This window comes from Homarus americanus, unplaced genomic scaffold (assembly GCF_018991925.1).
Source record: "Homarus americanus isolate GMGI-L3 unplaced genomic scaffold, GMGI_Hamer_2.0 scaffold4896, whole genome shotgun sequence".
NCBI lineage: Eukaryota > Metazoa > Arthropoda > Malacostraca > Decapoda > Nephropidae > Homarus > Homarus americanus.
In genome coordinates this window covers 3,593,780-3,610,248 of record NW_024749657.1, presented here as the reverse complement: position 1 = coordinate 3,610,248, position 16,469 = coordinate 3,593,780, and the positions used below count along the sequence as shown (strand labels likewise).

Here is a 16,469-nt window from a genome sequence, read left to right as displayed (position 1 = left end):
TGGTGAAAGTGGTATACAAGGCTGTGATTGGCCGCGAGGGAAGGAACCCGTCAGTAGTGTCAAAATAGAGATGTATGATTGGATGATTGTATACAATTAGAGATGATCTGCAGGTGTTGTCTGGAGTGTGTATTTGTTGCCTATACACTTATATAACAAGTAGTCACACACTGGATTTATTTACAAACATACAAACATACATACATACGTACATACACATACATACACACTACATACATGCATACTACTTCCATCCACCTATCCATCCATCCATACAAACATACATATATACATACATGCATACATATACACATACATATACACATACATACATACATACATCTATTTCTTATATATTTGACATCATTTACTACAACAAAATATATGATCTATTTTCACTTCCTAGTTATTATCGTTTTTTTTTAATTATTTCGTCTTTTATTTACGTTTTTCTATCATCTATGCATTTGATTATCCTATCTTTCTCTTCTAACCTTGGCTATTTACCATTCGTTATCACCAGTTATCACCCACTTCCTCCTTTCTATAATTAATTGTCTATGTTCTGCTGTACGTAATTATTTCCGCCTATTTTAAATTCGTTTACTCTATTCTTCTACCTATTTTGCTTCATTCTATCTATTTCCTTCATTCTTTTTCTTCCATCTATTTCTAATCGTTCATTATATTCGTCTATCTGTTTTTCTTCATTCCATCTTTCTTTCTTTTCTTCATTTACTGTTCATTCCATTTTTCTTCACTCCAATTTGTCCTCGATTACTCTACCCTTCCCCCTTCCTATGCTGTACACTACATCATCATCATCATCATCTCTCTTCCTTCTTCTCTACACCTTGTTTCATCAATCTCTCTCTCTCTCCTTCCTCTTTACACTCTCTTTTATCTCAATCAACTTGGATTAGCCACCCTAACGCTAACCTCTCCTACCTCTAGGCAAACCTAACCTGACCTAACCAAATATAACTCTAGCCAAACCTAACCTAACCAAAAGCTAGCCAAACTTATCCTTACTTAACCTAACCACCCTCTAACTTAATCTAATCCCCTTAAATAGCGTTAGGGTAGCTGGGCTGGGAGCTAATCTTAAGGGTTTGAACAATTCTTTTGACTTTTTACTCAATTATGCAAATTCTCTTCACACTTTCATTATACCTTTACTGACTAAACCAAACTAACAACTGGAAAAAGCGAAAAACAAAAAAATTGCCAAATATCTTTCTGATGACTTTGTTGTCTAACCTTGATCGAATTGCCATACTGTTTAACATTGTATACCTGCACTGGCTAGGTACACACATTGGTAATTAAATACCTGCCCGACCATGTACACTGCATACCTGAGTTGTCTATTTGTATGCTGTATTGTATTGAGTCCCTCCACATAAAAATAAACATTACATGTGAAACCAATTACAAACTTATATGATGATTTTTACTGAATATCTATATATCTAAAGAGCCGGGTATACCAGAGCTTGTGTAAAAAAAAAAATAAGCGATTGTCGAGCGTTAAACAGCTGTAGATAGTTAACTCCAAAGTAAAAACAAACTGAGATCCATATTCTGGTTCGATAGCAACAGCCAAGAACAGATTAATCCAACAAGAATAAATTTGGGTGACGTCACAATAAATTCAATGACGTGTTGGGGCGGGACCCGAGACAGCTGATGTTCGTACCCAGGGTGGAATCTCAAGGTCACGGTCACAGGTATACGCCGGAGTCACATACACACACAAAAAAGAAATGACTGCTATTATCTCTCTGGTTTCCCTTGGCAGTGGAGTTGTTGTGTTACATTTTAGCCGCCACACAAGAGGTATACAATAACGCAATTTACGCAACATAAACTGCCTTGAGAGTGATTTCAATGGTAGCGTTTTAAAGCAGTGCATTCATTAAATCAGGTGCTTTATTCCAGTGTTATTAAGCCCCGTTCAATAGATCTTAAGTTTCTACGTCAGATAACCTTTAAGAAATAACATATAAACTGATGTTACGTTAACTTTATCTATTAATAAGCTTGGTCTTATTATACAATCATTAGGCTACGTTTAATAAGACTATATATTGGATAGATTTAATTTGATGTGTCTAGGTTTGGTCGAACGACGTATTGGTTACTTACGATTCAATTAAGTTTAGTGACGCTACGCTAAGTAGGATGGTATTAACAGAAAGGGAGGGAGGCAGAAGGAACAGACGAAATGGCAAAAAAAAAGAGGGAAAAGTAACAGATGAAGATGAAGCAACAGAAGAAAGGGCAACAATGAGGAAGAACAAACAAGAGAAGAAACAACAGTAGGAGAGACCGAAGGAACTGTGAAAGAAAGGCAAAAACAACAGAAGACGAAGCAACAGAGACAGGATCGGTGAGTTCGGAGGGAGGAGGAGGGGGGGAAGGTGACCGGGTGACCTTGGAGGAACATGACATTCACTAAGGCGGGTGTACTAAGCTAGGGACACCCGCCGCTGTTTCCAAGTCTTCCCCACAACTGGACACCCGGTCGAAATCCAATCAGATAATAATAATCTCATCAGACAATTTCCAGCAGGGAACCGGACATTTTTCCTCTGGACAAAACACTACTGGATATTTGAAAACTTATCTGAACAATTCCCATCGAAAATCATATCACGTAAAAATAAAAAAAAAATAAAAAAAGACAATATCCCATTAGTTTAAGTTTCTGTAAGCTTTAATATCCAGTTAGAATAAGTTAGGTTAGATGGTGTAATAAGTTAAGAGTAGGTTAGGTTAAGATTAGGCTTGGATAAATAAGATTAGGTTTGCTGAGGTCAAGTGAATATAAACATGCATGCCTTTCTTTTCACAAATTTTCTGGCACACGTATTAACTTCTGGAAACTGTTCTATAATTAAACTACATAAGGTGAGGTTAGGTTAGGTTAGGTTAGATAAATCAATGATACAAAAAAAAAACTTACGTGAGAAGTATTGTAATGAGGGAAACTGACACTAGTATTCTCGTCTTATATATTTTCATAACATTTAATGATAACTTGTGAGTAATAATTCCATATTCGTGCTTCCTTAACTTATATTATCTAGTTACGAGTTCATTATCACACTTTCTATATGGTCATTAGTCCACCAAGTCCTCGAACACAGAGCTAAACAGTATTTCAAGATTGACCAGAGGAGATATGTTATCCTAACTAAGAGTATTTACGTAATAACTAATGTAATTAAGTTATTATTTACATTATTATCAATATATAAACTAACAATGAGATATATTAAAGAACAATAATAAAAGTGTCATCCATCATCGAAAAACTACAAACTGGAATTAAACCACATTCTCACGGCAGACATAACCGGGTCAAACACAAGAGGCGCGAGTTCTCTTTCACTTTCTACTTGTCGAGTCGTTTTTCACAGGTAATGTAAGTTGTATAAGTTATGTAACAAAACTCTATTATTATATTGCCTAGGAGGTATTTTTTACGGAGATTGTGCAATTTTTTTACCTACAGACAAGTTCCCGCCGCGCCTTGTTGTTTAATCCTACATGGATGACGGGTAATACATGCTGTATATATACTGATTAGGCACATGAACAACCCGCAGAAATATTGTAAACTATATAACAAGATGTACAGCGTCTAATACAATAATGGTAAGTAACCTAGGATCTGGTCTATCAGGACTTATATAATATTGTATAATCTGGCTTTACAATCAAAGTTTTCATGGGACAAACAATGGAAGTAAAAAAAAGTTTTATGTGTAAAAATATGTGGTTAGGTTTGTGGTTGCTATCATGTTTCCAGTCCACATCAGACGCAAGTTTCTCATTAACCAATCAACATGCCGACAACGGAAACGGGTTGGCAAGAATAATATCGGCTGGTCAGCGTAAAAGACCCACTAAACGGGCCGTCCTGCCTCGAGGCGCGGGCTGGCAAATGTTGCCTCCGTGGGAACCATAGCGGTACTGACGAAAACCGTGCTAATACTACTAATTTTGCTAAGGTTATGCTGTATGACTATTACCTCGCCTGACTATTTAACCACACCTTGAACCTCAGATGAACAGGTCTGCCTGATTTTTGTCAGTCACCTTCATCTATATCTACAGTCACAAGTCCTGGAATGCGATGTTTTGTTATGATATTTTGGCCAAAATTATCTCTTTAAGACACGTGAACATACTGTAGATGTTATCACACACCCACCCACACCCACCCCCACCCACCCACACACACACACACACACACACACACGCATTCCTGTTTAACAAGTTTCAGTTTTATCAGGACATCACGCAACTCTAATAACACAAATACCGTCAACCTTACTGAACACTTAACGGAGAGTTGGTAAATATTCAGTTCAGCTTCACCACTTAATTTATTGTTATTTTTTTACTGCCACTTTAATGATGAGTTATTTTTAATCAATTAAATACAAATCCGGAGAGAAAGGTTAAATTAAGTTAAAGTTAGGTTAGGTCTTATTAGGTTAGCTTGTATACTCATCAGATGAAATTAGCCAGGTGAAATTAATTAAGGTGCTTAAGTCCTATCTATTTGTCTATCTATCTATCTGTCTATCTATCTATCACTATCATTCTATCTATCTATCAATCGATCTAGTCATCCATCTATCTATCACTATCATTCTATCTATCTATATATCCATCCATCCATCCATCCATCCATCTATCTATCTATCTATCTATCTATCTATCTATCTATCTATCTATCTATCTATCTACTTGTCTTGCCTCCCTACGTGTTTTCTCTCCCTCCCCCAGTAATCCCTGTTCCGGGTAATCCCCCGACTTGTCAAGAGGGGGATTAATCTTCCTCCGTCACTTGAGATTTCCTCCCTGGATAAATCCCTCTCTGGTAAGATTGTCTCTCTCTCTCTCTCTCTCTCTCTCTCTCTCTCTCTCTCTCTCTCTCTCTCTCTCTCTCTCTCTCTCTCTCTCTCTCTCTCTCTCTCTCTCTCTCTCTTTATGAATATGTATAAGCATAATAATTAACCCACCTCTTCATTATCAAGTATACACACAAAACATTCATTAATACACCAAATTAAGATAAGCATTTGTCTGTCATCGTAAACCTAACCTAACCTTAACCTAACCTTAACCTAACCTAACCTTAACCTAACCTAACCTAACCTAACCTAACCTTAACCTAACCTAACATGTGATACCAACTCGTTCCAACAATTATACAGAGGGATTTCACGAGCTTTGGTAATTAATGGTGCCTGTGGTTAGTGCCGAGATGGTGGCACTCCTCTGACCTTTTTCTGGCATTGTTATGGCCCTTTGTTGTGTATGGGAGGGGGAAAGGGAGGGATTGGGATGGAAGGAGGGAGGTAGAGGGAAAGGAGGAGGGAGGGAAAACAGATTATCTTCGAGAGAAAGGGAAGGAAGGAAGGAGGAAGGGGAATACATATTCGTATCTTATAGGAAGTCGTGGGAGGGAAGGAAAGGGAGGAAGAGAGATGGAAGGAGGGAGGTAGAGGGAGAGGGAGAGGAAACAGATTATTGTCGAGAGAAAGGAAGGGAAGGAAAGATGGAGGAAGGAGATTTATATCATCTTCAGGGTAGGGGAGGAAGAGGGAGAAGAGGGGGGTATGGACGCCTGGGGAGAACCTACACGAAGGAGGGGAAGAAAGTTATATCCTGAGGGGAGGGGGCGTGAGGGGAGGGGAGGGGAGAGTTGTCGTAGAGAGAGGGGGAGAGAATATAAAGGAAGTGAGACGGAGGCAAACTCTCTCTCTCTCTGACGGAAATGAGAAAGGGAAGGTAGTGAGGGAGGGGAGATGAAGGAGGGATATGAGATAGATAGACAGATAGATAGATAGATAGATAGACAGATAGATAGACAGATACAGAACAACACACCTCGGGGTTCACTGAATACCATCCATTTTTTTTCCAACAAACATTTACAATTTCCACACCAAGTTCACGTCCACCTCACCACAATACCGCCAGTACCGCCGATCAACAACGTCTGGCATTCCGTACCCACCCTGAAATATAACATATACTCAATGGAAACTCTAAGCCTGGCGAACGTATACTCTCATTTTCTGCCAGGAGTGGCGTTAGAGTGTGTGTGTGTGTGTGAGGGAAGAAAAGAGGGTGTGTGAGGGTGAATAAGGGAGAGGGAAATTATGAGGGAGGACCATAATTCCTTTAAGATATTGAGGGAGAATAATGATCATCCGGGGGCCCCGTCTGTGTCACACACACACACACACACACACACACACACACACACACACACGCACGCAATTCAGCCCATAAGAGCCCGCACTGATAGATATAAGAATAGGACCATCCCATCTATTGTTAAAATAATAAACAACAACTGATTTATGTACTGTACAGCCCTGTAAATGTATTCAACGCATATCATTATGTCTAAATCAAATGTAAGTTTGTATGTTTTCAGCCACCGGCTGCAACTCTATTAATAAACCGTAATTATTATTATTATTATTATTATTATTATTATTATTATTATTATTATTATTATTATTATTATTATTATTATTATTATTATTATTATTATTATAATTATTATTATTACACACACTTGGGGTCAATAATGTACCATGATTTTGGAGATATGTGACACCACGATACGATGGTTCAACAGCTAAAAGAAAAACTCACTTTCCAACAGCTAAAAAACCCACTTCTCAACAGCTAATACCTCCTCACTTCTCAACAGCTAAAACCTCCATCTTAACAGCTAAAAAAACCCTAATTTCCCCACAGCTAAAAACCACGACCTTTTAAAAGCTAAACTCCCGGGCCACGTAAAGGTTGGGTGTAATCACACCTCCCGGTATAGTCCTGGTAGCCGCCCTGTACCCGGCCCTCACACAGGGTGATCGTTACTACTGCCCCTTCCTGGAAACATCCTTAATACAGAGGCTATTCCCTCCCTCTCTGAGGCCCTTCCCTGAGTCCCTTCCCTGAGCCTGAGTCCCTTCCTGAGATCCTCCCTCTCTCCCTCCTGCCATTAAGTAATATGATGTCCTTTCTGGTTCCCTCTCTGAGTCCCTCCCTCCCTCCCTCCCTCCTTCCATTAAGTAATATGATGATGTCCTTTCTGGCTCCCTCCCTCTTTTCCTCCTTCCCCGAATCCCTTCATCCCTCCCTGACCCCTTCTCTCCCTCCTACACCTCTTTCCCTCTCTCCTCGAATTCCACCTCTCTCTACTTCTAGCTCATTCCACCTTTACCTCCCTCCATTCCACCTCTCTCAACCCCCAGTTCCCTCCACCTTCATCTACTCCACCTTTATCTTCTCCACCTCTCTCTACCTTCAGTTCATTCCACCTCTCTTTAATTCATTCCATTTGCCTCTTCCCCTTTCATTTCTTTACACTAACAACTCCTTCCCTCCTATCCTGGTGATGATATGGGCGCCTGGTGACTCATAAAACAGGGGGTGAGGGGGAGGGGAACCCACCTGAGGGACGGGTCATACCGACGTGTACAATAGTCAATTGAGATTCTGAATAGGTCAAGCGAGGGTCCGTGGTCAGTGGTGTGTCTAAAGTGGAGGGAGGGAGGGAGATGAAGGAAGGTAGAGAGAGAAGAAAGAATGAGAGAGAGGGGAGGAATGAAGGGCGTATAACCCCTAAAAAAGAATAATAATACTCGGCCCCAGAAGAAGCATAGTAATACTCGGCCCCGGAAGAAGCATAACAATACTCGGCCCCGGAAAAAGCATAGCAGTACTCGGCCCCGGAAGAAGCATAGCAATACTCGGCCCCGGAAGAAGCATAACAATACTCGGCCCCGGAAAAAGCATAGCAGTACTCGGCCCCGGAAGAAGCATAACAATACTCGGCGGATAAGCATAACAATACTCGGCTTTGGAAGAAGCAGAATATAGGGTGTGATGGACTCTGCGTGGCAGAGTAAACACGCTCAGCCGTAGTAAAGGTAACACGAGAGGCTGCTGGGAGGGTGTATGGAAGAGGAGAGGGAAGAAGGGAAGAATACGATAAGGAGGGAAAGATTGAGGAGGAGGGAAACTCATAGAGGAAGTGAAGAGGAGGAAACGTGATAAAAATTTACTGAAATGCTGCGGCCTGAAGAAGCATAACGATGTTTATATCCCTGAAGAAGCATAATGTGTATAGCCCCTGAAGAAGCATAATGTGTATAGCCCCTGAAGAAGCATAATGTGTATAGCCCCTGAAGAAGCATAATGTGTATAGCCCCTGAAGAAGCATAATGTGTATAGCCCCTGAAGAAGCATAATGTGTATAGCCCCTGAAGAAGCATAATGTGTATAGCCCCTGAAGAAGCATAATGTGTATAGTCCCTGAAGAAGCATAATGTGTGTAGCCCCTGAAGAAGCATAACGTGTATAGCCCCTGAAGAAGCACAATGTGTATAGCCCCTGAAGAAGCATAATGTGTATAGTCCCTGAAGAAGCATAATGATGGCTGATTACTATCTATGTTGGCCAAAAGCTCATTAACTATTGGTAAATATGAGAGAGATAAGGTGTGGCGCGCCTTTATTTAAAGAGCTCGTGAGAGAGAGAGAGAGAGAGAGAGAGAGAGAGAGAGAGAGAGGGAAATAAGAAGAGGAAAGAAATTAAGATAGATAGATAGATAGATAGATAGATAGACAGCGAGATAGATAGAGAGATAGATAGATACACAGAGACAGAGAGAGAGAGAGCGCGAGCATCATCACACCGGAAAAGAAGTTCTCGTAATGGTAAAACAACAGCTGAACTTATTATTGTTATTATTGTGATATGTGGTCGAGCCGGGGCCACCAGTTAGTGAGAATTGGTGGTGGTTGGGGGTGTTGGGAGCTGGTAGGGGTGTTGGGGGCTGGTAGGGGGTGGGGGGGCTGGTAGAGGGGGTGTTGAGGGAGGGCTGGTAGGGGTGTTGGGGGCTGGTAGGGTGTGTTGAGGGCTGGTAGGGGTGTTGGGGACTAGTAGAGTGTTGAGGACTAGTAGGGGAACGGTGAGGGGCTGGTAGGGGGTGTTGAGGGGGCTGGTAGGGGTGTGGTTGCACTGTGGTAGGGGTGTTGGGGGGCTGGTAGGGGTGTTGGGGGCTGGTAGGGGCTAGGGGGACCATGCACTTGCAATAACGGCTTGTAGGGCTTACCCGCACAGACAATGGCAATAGACCAAAGAATCTTCCCTACCACAACTACCACAACTACCACCACTACCACCATCACCACCACCATCACCACTACCACCACCACTACCACCATCACCACCACCACTACCACTATTACTACCACCCCTACCACTACTACTATCACCCCTACCACCACTACCACCACCACCGGAAGAGTAAAAAGACGTAAATGGAATGAAGAGATGAAGACATATGGAGGAAGTGAGGGAGAGAGGAAGATTAATGATTAAATTGGAGATGAAAGGAGAGAAAGAGAGAGAGAGAGAAGAGAGGGAAAGAGAGAGAGAGAGAAGAGAGGGAAAGAGAGAGAGAGGGAAAGAGAGAGAGAAGAGAGGGAAAGAGAGAGAGAGAGAAGAGAGGGAAAGAGAGAGAGAGAGAAGAGAGGGAAAGAGAGAGAGAGAGAACGTGTAATGTTGGAAGAAGACCACGAGCAATACCATTATGCATTTTGCTTATTATCGAAAACAGCAAATCAAACCTCATCAAAATTAATCCTATCCAAAAGCAAACATAACCTAACTTAACCAAAAATCAAATCTAATATATCCAAACCTAATCTAACTTAATATAAAATAAAGAAACAGACAGACAGACAGACATCCCTAATAGACAGACAAACAAACAGGCGAAATAACAGTAGCGAGCCGTTGAAATCCCCTTCTGTGATGACCTAGAGGATGTTAAACCCGGGTTGCATTACGGAGATCACGTTACCAACTACATCTGGCTGGGAGAGGGGAGGGGGGGAAACAGGGCTATATTTTACTCAGTTGTTAGTGAGGCTGCCAGGCGTTGAGGGTCTGGTAACACTGTCTGCTGCTCGACGTCCGCTTTTATGATGAGTTGATTCGTTTTTTTTTTATATAAAATTTATTAAGTCTTTTCTACGGTTATTTTTTTATCACTTATGTTGATTTTCTTGTTTACATTCTATTCACAGACAAACAGAAACAACGACAGGCAAACAACGACACATGGAGACAGACAGACAGACAAACTGACAGATAGACAGACAGAGAGGTAGAAAGTTAAATGAAGCCAGACGAGAACGTAACGAAGTCATAATGAAAGAAGGGGGAGGGAGACGAGGACAGCTGATTCACCTAACAAACTGGGTAACGGGGTGAGGCAATTGGGAAGGGGAGGTGAGGGGAAGGTGGAGGAGAGGGAGTGGTAGGTGAGGGATGGAGGCGAGAGGGAATAAGGGCAGGGAAGAAGGTGAGTGGGAGTGGATGAGGGAGGGAGGGCGTTAAGGGAGTGAGTGTGGATAGTTAAAGGTGTGTGAGAGGGACTGTGGGAGAGGGTGTGTTGGTGGTGGTGGTGGTAGTGTGGGAGGGGGTGTGTTGGTGGTGGTGGTGTGGGGGGTGTGTTGGTGGTGGTGTGGTGGTAGTGTGGGAAGGGGTGTGTTGGTGGTGGTGGTGTAGTGTGGGAGAGGGGTGTTGGTGAGTGGTGGTAGTGTGGGAGAGGGGTGTGTTGGTGGTGGTAGTGTGGGAGGGGGTGTGTTGGTGGTGGTAGTGTGGGAGGGGTGTGTTGGTGGTGGTAGTGTGGGAGAGGGGTGTGTTGGTGGTGGTGGTGGCAGTACAGTAGGTGGACGGTGTGTGGTAATGGTGGTAATAACAATTAGAACGGAAGGGGGGGTAGGGGTGGCAGAAGCGGGTTCGTCATTTGCATATGTTTGCATGTAATGAATATCTGTTATGGCTCGCCTCCTCTCCACTGGCCAGTACACACACTCTACATTATAGTCCTTACCTTTATACTAACCCAACAGCAACCTGATATGATAATGTAATCGAGCAGATTTGCTTAACCTAATCTAATGTAATTTAACCAAACGTAATCTAATTTAACGTAATCTAACCTTACTTATCCTAATCTAACGTAGTATAATCTAATTTAACCTAATGTAATGTAGTCTTAACCTAACCCAATATGACATAGTTTACCCTGATTAACATAGCTTGGTCAATATTTAATCTGAATTATGAGTGTTGCTCCTGCCATCTATGAATGAGATTTGACACTATTAGTTAACTTCTATAATATCAATATTTCTTCGGATTTTTTTATTTTTTCGTGTATTTTATTGTTAATTATATATTTATTTATTTATTTAGTTGATTGTTATATAAATCAAGTATTAAATTAGGATTTTAGTTGATAATTTAATCGTTTGAATATTTGAGTGTCCATTCTGGGTAGTCACGCGGTGTTTCCCTCCAACACAGAACAGAAGCACCCAGGAACTCAACGCTGGAGGGATTATTAGCCATCATGGATCTCTCAGCCCTTATTTTCTACTCCTAGAAGGATTATTCACCATCACGCATCCTTCAGCAGTTATTTTCTACACCTCGATGACACACAGAGGTAAATAGCGTCTCCTTACGCCCAGGAAATTTTATTTTGGGTAATGATGTAGGAGACGGGTAGGGTAGCACAGGAGGTATAGTTTTATCGTTTCGGTCATCCAGCCGGTATTAGGACTTGAACTTACCACCGTCCGTGAGAGGTTTAGTTTAGGTTGCCAATCACTTCTCGAATAGTATTTGGTGTCACAAAGTAAAAAAAAAATGGAAAACGTAATTTAATCTGAGTTACTAGATCGCGTGCATGTACCGAGGGAGAGAATAACTACCCAAATGTAGCCGCAATGAAGTCAAATAATGGTCCTACATGAATAAATCGGACTGCCAATCACTTCTCGACTGGTATTTGGTTGTCACGGTCACAAAAAATTGGTAAACTTAATTTAATCTGAGTTAAAAGATCGAGTGCATGTACCTAATCTAACCTAACACAACTCAGATTAAATTAAGTTTACCAATTTTTTGTAACTTTATGACACCAAATAATAATCGAGAAGTGATTCACAGCCCGATTTACGCTTGTAGGACCATCATTTGACTTCATTCCGACTACATTTGGGTACATTGCTGATCTGGCCATGTTACTGTGACTTGCTGTGTTGTTGCTGTTATTATATATTATTGTTTTGCTGTGGTATTGCCGTGATGTTGTTGCGACCTGGCCAAGTTGTCATCATCACATGGATAAGGGAACTTCATCTCGTGCTACTGTCAATCGTGTTCCTGACCATTCTCATCTCCCGCCCACCACAAACAACAGCGGAAGCATTAAGACTCCCTAGATCAAGATACGGGGTAACACTATCTTCCCCCTACCCCTCTCCCAACCTTCCACCACCACCCCATACCGAGAACTTGGGGTCTAATCCTCCGAACAAGAGGTTGGGTAGTTCAAGGTGAAGATTGGATTGCACTGAAGGATTACTCTCGTGTTACAGGTGTGTGGGTTTCGTCGTCTATACAAGATGGTGGACATGAGGACGTTGATGATCACGTGAGTCGATGATGTTAATTTTTTGTTTAATTAGATCACCTGAAGATCAGCCCCTCCCCCCCCCGGTTTATTTCACCTGAAGGTTAATCACCTTAACTTAAATCTAACCTAACTTAACCTAACACCCTAACCAAACCTAACTTGTATTGTGTGTGTGTATTGTTTGTGTGTATGTATGTATGTATGTGTCTTGTGGTTGGCCAGGAGTGACTTACTGAAGGATACGAATACTTGCGCAACCACTGAATGACCTTGGCCGTATATATATATATATATATATATATATATATATATATATATATATATATATATATATATATATATATATATATAATTGTCGTTACTACTCCCGCTTTTCAGTTTTCTGTTACTTGCCGCACGAACTAGAATATTTTATTCTGCCTCCCTCTACTTGTGCTTAGATATAGATAGATGGAGGTCGATAGATAGAGTAGGTAGGTGGAGATAGAATGGATAGGTGAAGGTAGATAGATAGATAGACATTTAAATAGACACACACACACACACACACACACACACATGTTACGTTTATACATTACTACTATCTTCTCTCTCTTCTCTGATGCTAAAATCTTGAGGGTCTTTTGTATTTTTTTAGCCTGAGAAGGAAGTGTGTGTCACGCCCTTAGCAGCCTCCCTCCCTCCACCCACCCCCTCTTCCCTCCCTCCCTCCCTCCCTCCCTCCCTCCCTCCCTTATGACCTCCAGAATCTGAAACGACACTTTATACCTCCCCGTACGACCTCCAGTGAGCAATGTTATTGTTTTCCGTCCAAGAATCCATCCAATCTTTGAAATGGGTCACTTGTGTTGCGTGTTGTGGAGGAGTCAGCATATTGACCTTACAATTTTAGGTGTGGGAGGGATGGTGGTTGGTTGAGAGGGATGGTGGTTGGTTGAGAGGGATGGCTGTTGGTTGAGAGGGTTGGTGGTTAGTTGAGAGGGATGGTGGTTGGTTGAGGGATGGTGGTTGGTTGTAGAGGGATGGTGGTTGGTTGTAGGCCAGTAGGGAGACCTGTTGTGGGGAGAGATAGAAAGAGAGGGAAGGAGGGGGAGATAGTGAAGAAAGGAGGGAGAGAGAGGCAGAGATGGGGGGAGGAAAGCAGGAAGATAGAAGGATAGGGTAAGGGAAGGAGAGGTAACAGAGGGAAAGAGAGGAAGTCGGAGGGATAGAGAGAGAGAGAGAGAAACGTTTCTATATTTATTTTACCCATCACTTGAGGAGAAGAAAAGACGTGAATGATAAATAGAAACTCGTATCAGTCTTACCAATCCCATACGTCACAGGGAAAAAAGTATAAACGAAAGTAAACAAAGAAAAAAGTATAAACTACACAATAACAACGCCTCCCCCCAAAAAAAAAGACAGTCGCGAGGAGTGAGAGATTAGATCGTGTCCTGACCATCATACAGAATGTTATCTAATCCCTCTTCCTGTTATTTGAACCCACATTGTAGCATTACGGGCATTACGGACGATTTGATATCACGTACACCTGATCACGGACACATTCACGTCCCAGAGCCTCAAGAATCACGCCCAAGGTTGTCTCTTGTCGCCTCAGGTGTGTGAGATATACTGTAGATAAAGCGTCTGTCAGCCACCATCAACACCATCCCCCACATCCCCACAACCTCACACCTAACTGAACTCTCCATAACCATAAGTGTAACGGAGATACAAACAAACCAACCGGTACTACACAACACCTGGCCGGAGTTCGTGTTCATAATGACTGTGCGTTACTCCTAGTACTGTACACCTTTCACTCCTGTAATTTAAAACTTCCGCTCATAGATTATCCGTAAAAAGTTATTTTTTTTTATTGATAAAACAAAACAAAAAGTTTCAAAATTGTTACGAATAATAACTGTGGATTAACTAGTTTTTGTGAGCGTTTGTGAATGTTTTTTGTATATATATTTTTAAAGTAATGTTTATAGGTCACCCGTAAGTGTAAAGTTTTAAGAATACGAGATAGTGTTTGTGTGTGTCTGTATAAACATTGTTTTAGGCTTGTAAATAGTGTTTGTTTACTTACGGTGAGCCTGCGCATGCGTAAACACTCGGTAAAGTGACCGTCTCCTGGAGTGTGTGTCGGTCTGTCTGTCTGTTTACTTAGCCTCTACATTTACCTGTGGAATAAAGACAAAAATAATATTAAAATTCGTAATCATATAAATCATCAATATATAAACACACAATGTCCCAGACTTTTTTTTTTTACTGTCATACAAATTGTTCGTGGAAGGTGGCAACATTGTCCTCACTTATGCAGGGAGACCGTGCATCAAAAACTAAGAGGACAATGTTGCTGTAACAGAGGGACACAAATTGACGATGTTACTCTCTCTTTATTCCTGGTTATATTGACAGTAAAAATGTAAGCAAATAACAGGAAACGAGAGAGACGGAAAGAGAGGGGTCTTTTGTCAAGTGGTCTAAAGTAAGATTTAACTTTCGGTTGTAAAGTTAAGGTTGGGTTGTGTTTGGTTGTTGAGTTGTAATATATGAGTAGTGTTGGGGTAAGGAGTGTTGGGGGAGGGGATGTGTTGGGGGAGGGGATGTGTTGGAGAAAGAGGTGATGGGGAGGGGAGGTGCATGGGCAAAATCTCAAGGAAGAAAATCACACACACACACACACACACGGAGGAGGAAGGCTCTCAGTTATGTCTCCATTGTATTGATGTCTGGGTCACCTCATTACCACCCTCTCTCTCTTCCTTCCTCGCTCCCCAACCTTCAAGAACACACCTTCTATCTTTTTATCTTTTCCTTCCTTCCTTCCTTCCTATTTCTATCACCCTTTCTTTCCTGCTTCCTATCTTTAACACATCTATCTTTCTGTCTTTAACTTCCTTCCTTCCTCCTGTCTGTAATGTTCTTCCTTCCTATCTTTAACACCCTTCCTTCATCACCCTTCCTTCACTCCTCCTCTCTTCTTTAACATCCTTCCTTCCTATCTTCCCTTCTCTCTTCTCATCTTTAACGTCCTTTCTTCCTTCCTTCACCCTTCCTTCCTCCCTCCTCTCTTCCTATATTTATCACCCTTCCTTCACCCCTCCTCTCTTCCTATCCTCCTCTCTTCCTATTTTTACCCCACGTAAGGATAATAAATTTCTATTGAGGGACGACTCTCCTTTTAAAACATGTTATTGAAAGTTGCTTCCAGGGTTTTTTTTTCTTTTTGTGAATTGGTGAAAGGTGTTGGGTGATTATGGTGGTGGTAGTGGGGATGTTGGAGGTTGGTGGGGATGTTGGTGAAGGAGGTTGGTGGGGATGTTGGTGATGGAGGTTGGTGGGGATGTTGGTGATGGAGGTTGGTGGGGATGTTGGTGATGGAGGTTGGTGGGGATGTTGGTGAAGGAGGTTGGTGGGGATGTTGGTGATGGAGGTTGGTGGGGATGTTGGTGATGGAGGTTGGTGGGGATGTGGTTGTTGGAGGTTGGTGGGGATGTGGTTGTTGGAGGTTGGTGGGGATGTGGTTGTTGGTGGTGGTGTTGGAGGTGATGCTGGTGGCGATGATGACGTTACCATACGTAGAGGTTCATTTTCTTCCTTGTGGGAGAAGAATGGAGAAGTGAAGGGAGATAATGAGGAAGGAGTGAGGGAGAAGATAATAGCGGAGATGCTGCTATTGTTGGCGGGGAATATCTTGATCAGAAATCTATATTGTGGGGGGGGGGGATGTATACTGTGGGGGGAAAAATGTATACTGTGGGGGTGAAAATTTTTTAGAATATTATACTTTCACATTTTATTATAGATTAAAAAGGTAAACAGATGGTTGACGCTGCCTGTGCCACGTAATGGGGGATAATTACTTAAATCAACAACAACAGACCGTCGCCGCCTCTGTGGTCTGTATGTATGTTTAGTCATCCTC

General features: G+C 41.9%; 1 protein-coding gene across 3 annotated transcripts in view; it reads right to left on the bottom strand.

Annotated features, from left to right (window-relative positions):
* LOC121853643 overlaps positions 1-16,469 on the bottom strand; it is an 86,139-nt gene that overhangs the window by 31,879 nt on the left and 37,791 nt on the right. Inside the window, exon 2 of one of the 3 annotated variants that reach the window (XM_042347922.1) lies at positions 14,625-14,718. The exons of the other annotated variants lie outside the window; for them this stretch is intronic. The gene's annotated coding sequence lies outside the window, so the exon portion shown is untranslated. The remainder of the gene's footprint in view (positions 1-14,624; positions 14,719-16,469) is intronic. 3 annotated transcript variants of the gene reach the window in all.